Source organism: Choloepus didactylus (assembly GCF_015220235.1).
Source record: "Choloepus didactylus isolate mChoDid1 chromosome 11 unlocalized genomic scaffold, mChoDid1.pri SUPER_11_unloc3, whole genome shotgun sequence".
Taxonomy (NCBI): domain Eukaryota; kingdom Metazoa; phylum Chordata; class Mammalia; order Pilosa; family Megalonychidae; genus Choloepus; species Choloepus didactylus.
In genome coordinates, this window is record NW_023637580.1 from 717,719 (window position 1) to 722,726 (window position 5,008).

The 5,008-nt window shown below is 35.6% G+C and overlaps 1 pseudogene; it reads left to right on the forward strand.

The window, feature by feature from the left end:
* The first annotated feature begins 183 nt into the window (after nt 1-183).
* LOC119524668 lies at nt 184-1,262 on the forward strand (annotated as a pseudogene).
* The last annotated feature ends 3,746 nt before the right edge of the window (nt 1,263-5,008 follow it).

Below are 5,008 nucleotides of genomic sequence, written 5' to 3' on the forward strand. Positions count from 1 at the left end.
CTTTTAGTTGGTTTTACTCCCAATTTAAAACATTTACAAAATGACAGGTGAATCATTTGAAAGAAGTTTTATCTTCTTTTTTCACCTCTTTCCTTTTGAAGAAGCATGACATTCAAGTGGAACATTTTTAAATGGCAAAAACTCTCCATTTTTTCATTGGCAGTGCCACTCCTGTTAGAAATCATGGAAAACAGAAACTATACCTCAGATTTCATTCTTCTAGGACTCTTCAACAACTCAGGAGCCCACATCTTCCTCTTTGGGTTGATGCTGACAGTGGTCTTCATTTCCCTGTTGGTCAGTGCCCTCATGATCTTCCTGATTCACCAGGACCGCCGCCTTCACACACCCATGTACTTTCTACTGAGCCAACTCTCCCTCATGGACATGATGCTGGTTTTCACCATTGTGTCCAAAATGGCTGCTGACTACTTGACTGGAAATAAGTTCATCTCCCCTGCTGGCTGTGGGTTACAGAGCATTCTCTTCCTCACTCTGGATGGTGGAGAGTCTTTCCTCCTGGCAGCCATGTCCTATGACTGCTATGTGGCTGTATGTCACCCTTTGCAATATCCCATCCTCATGAGCTAGCAATTATGCCTGAGAATGATTTTGGGGTCTTGGTTTCTGGGAGCAGCTGATGGGCTCATGCAGGCTGCTGCTACCCTGAGCTTCCCATTTGCAAATCACATGAGATTGATCATTTCTTCTGTGAGGCCCCCATGCTGGTGTGCTTGACTTGTGCTGACACATCTGTCTTTGAGTATGCCATGTACATCTGCAGTGTGTTAATTATCCTGGTCCTCTTCTCTCTCATCCTGACTTCCTACGGTCTCATCCCAGCTGCTGTTCTCCACATGTGATCCACAGAGGCCCTCAAGAAGGTCTTTGCCACCTGCTCATCACATTTGGCTCTGGTGGTATTATTACATGGGGCTGCCATTTTTATATACATAAGACCCAAATCCTACAGGTCAGCTAACTATGATAAGATTGTGTCAGTTTATTATACTATCTTCACCCCAGTTCTGAACCCCCTCTTCTACAGTCTGAAGGAACAGTGAGGTCAAAGAAGCCTTATGGAAGTTGTATGTGTCAGTGTATTCCCTTTTATCATGAAGAAGAGTACATGGATTTGCTCCAAAATGATTGTGTATAATATTCTCGGTTGAAATTCAACTATATATATGTTTATATCAACATGTATGTATTTTTTCTATATTATTTTGGTGACCTAATCCTTATACTCAGTGTTTGCTCTATTGTCATCACCAAATAAAATTGTGGATTCTTAAAACTTACAATTTCATTGCATAACAAATATTTAGTAAAATGTTTCTACACAATATCCTTTAATAAATGTTTGTTAAAAGAATCAACTAAGAAATCAAACAATTTTGAGGATAAAATGTTCAAATGTGTGTTAGATTAAGGTGTTATTAAAATTCCATAAATTGCACAGTTCTGAAACATGCTTTTCAACCAGTTTTGACAAATATATAGGCTCATATAACTTACACTTACTATCAAGAGACACAACTTTGGCACCCCAGAAAGGGCACTCATGGCTTTTACCAGTGAAATATCTCACTCCAGATACAACCACTCATCTGATTTTTGCCATCATCTTTTATTTGGTCTATTTTAGAATTTCAGATAAATGAAAAACTCTACTAGGTAATTTATGTGTCTGGCTTCCTTCACTTTGTTTAATATAAACTTAAACTTAATATAAACTTAAAATCAATATAAACTTAAACTTAACACAAGTTTAAGAAAATTCCTTCATTTTTGTATTTATCAGTCATTTGTCCTTTTATTGCTAAGTACTATTAAGTTGTAAGAATATATCCATTATTTGTGGATGGGCATCTGAACTATTTGCAATTTGGAGCAGTTATGACTAAGCCTGTTATTAACCTCCTTTTTGTGATCATATGTTCTTACTTCTCTTACTAGACTTGTGATTACTGTTTTCAATAAACTGTTTTTCAAAGCAGTTGTACAATTTTATACACCTTCCAACAATGTATGCAAGTTCCAGTTGTGGCACATTGGCAACAATGCTGGGTATTGTCAACCTTGTTCATGTTAGCAATAATATCTCATGGTTTTCATTTGCATTTCCAAGATGGCAAATGATGTTAAGATGTTTTCCATGAAACTATTGCTCATTTGTGTGTCTTCTTTGTCCTTCCAGAAAATACAACTTGCTTGATTGTAAATAAACAGACAATATGTGATATCTATGGGAGTATTTGTGATTTTTCAAATCAAATTATATGTTGAATTACTTTCTAATGATTATTTTCTGACATATCTGTTTTAAGTCAATGTTCAAAGATTAAGTATTTTAAACAATGCACTTATGTATAGTGCCTTCTTCCCACTTTCATTTTTCCTTGAAACTGTAAATTCCTTGTTTTCACTTATATATTGAAGCAAAGTATTCCAAATCCATTGGGCATAATGAAACAAAAAATATTGTTTTTACCAGGAGGGCTTTCAAGCAAAGATGTAAAAAAAAAAAAAAAGAGTTCAGGTTTTATGGTTTATTTCTGATTTATTTGTTTGTAAATGATTGTATAACTAGAATAATTTTCAGACTAGAAACATGATACCATTAAAAAGGTTGATGTTTCTGCAAAGGTAATATACATATGCAATGATATTATACATAAAGTGTGTACTTATAAATTATATATATTCATACGTATATATAGTCATATATTTACAAATGAATACTTGTATACATTTATATGTATAATGTTCTCTAAAGATAGCAATGAAATACAAATTCAGTGTTAAGAAAATAATTTAACATAACATTTATAAATTATTTTTTTATTTTTTTAATTTTTCTTTATTTTTTATTTTATAAAATAAAGAGAGGAAGAGTGGAGATTATTTCATTAGGGAGCACAGACCAGCTTTTATTTGGCATATTTTCTAGAGCATTTTCGAGAATGGGGTGTTTTAGAAGGAAGATATGGTTTAGAATTTGGCTCAATCTGAGTGTCTTGACTTAGAATCTCTAGTAGAGCTCAGCCAATTTATTTTGTTTTAATTTTTGTTTGTTCCCACAAGCACAGACATACTTTGATCAAAGGATGATTTCATTAAATAATTTGTTTACATGTTCTTTTTAAGATAAACTATGTTCAACCTTAATCCAGATGGAAGACAGTTAACTTATCATATAATAACTATAACAAAAATTATAACAATAAACATAAAATGTTTTGCATTCATCAAGTACTTACACTGTGACTGCACCTTTGCTTAATATTTACCTTTATTTCCTCTCTTTAACTATTACCATAAACCTATGAGGAAGGTGCAGTGCTAATTTTCATTTTCAAAACAGAGAGACTCTCTTATAAGGTCACAATTCATTGTCAACTTCACACATATCTGAAACCAGTTGTCTGACTATAACAATCTTACACTATTGAAAGGGCCAATTCTAATAGTAGGACTCATACTCCCTGTCAAGCCCAGGAGAAGCTGTGTTTTACTCAAGCTTCCTAAAGAAAAACATCTTGCTCTTAGAAGAGAAGACAAATGGAGTCTCTATGTTGAGTGAGATAATAAACACAGATGCTTAAAAGCTTGCCTAACATTTAAAAATGTTTAATGAAGTTTAGCTGTCATAAAATTATTATTTATCTCTCCATCTGTACTAGGCAGAATGTAAGATAAGTTTATTTGTTTATTGACTCCACGAACACTTGGAGACTCCCTCAATGTGGAATTGTAGCAGCAAATAAGACAAACCAAGTACTCTGACCATAAATAGATTCCATAACATATTATGGGCTCTCAGGTTCTCAAGAACAGAAATAAAGTATGCTAACAAAAGAGACAATGGTGGGGAAAGGGTCAAGGAAACCAAGTTTTATTTTTCCAACAAGTGGTTATCCTCATTCTTATAAAATATTTCAATAGATGCTGAAATGGATTCCATTCCTTCTCCCCCATGACACCCAGACTTTTCTGTGGCACCCTAAGGAATGCTGGGTCAGTAATTGTGCCCCACCCCCACCTCCTTTCATCCAAACAGTTTTACCACATTTCCTTCACTTCCATCTCTGGCCAACCCCTGGGTCCATGGTGAATCCAGCTGCCATATCAAAGTTTGGTGCTTTTCCCTTCTACATGCAACAAGACCTCAAGGTGAGTAGTATCCTCACTTTTTCATCTTGGTGCTTCCAACCTTCTCTCTTACCTTTCCCTGGCAAACAGCCAATGAACTTGAAGTAAATATCTGAATTGTGGCATCATCCAATGCCCCACAGTCACTCAAGGAAGAGGTGAATTTGAAGCAGATGAATGGCTTGAGCAAAAACCAGGCACCATGAAGTATTATGGTGTTGTCTGAGCCTCTGAACTGGATGTGTTAAATGGTAAAGACCTGGCAAGAATGTGCTGGGTTGAGTGAAACTGGTAAACAAAAATGTGGTGGCAATTGAGGAATTTAGAAAGACAGTAGGAGCCAGGTCAGGTATGTCTGCATCAATCATTCCAACAGCTGACTAGAGTATACCCTGTTGTGAAATCTCTTACCATTTGTGGTAGAATGCATCAACACATGAACAGTTAAAATACAAGACTAAACATGATGCCCCGTTTGAGGTGCCAGGTTCTGAAAGAGAGAGATAGTCCCCTGCTCTATCAACAGCAAGAAAGGTACATGGATGGTGGATTTTACAGGTAGATATTGGAGAGTGAGAGATCTTTAAGCCCTTAGATGTGGTGGAAAGACTGTTTTATGAGGAAGATAGATGTGAAGTTAAGGCAAGGATGCAAGGAATATGGTCATATAACTGTAAGTACTTCTGTTTCATTGAGTCATGGGAACTCAAGGTAAGGAGATTTGATGGAATGTGTTTTTAAATCAAGGAAACATGGCCTAGCAGTGAGCCTACATACTTGTAACTTTGTTTCAGAATCTAGGAATAGTGCAAAAAACATTTATGTGGGGAGAAATTAGAGGCAGAGAATCATA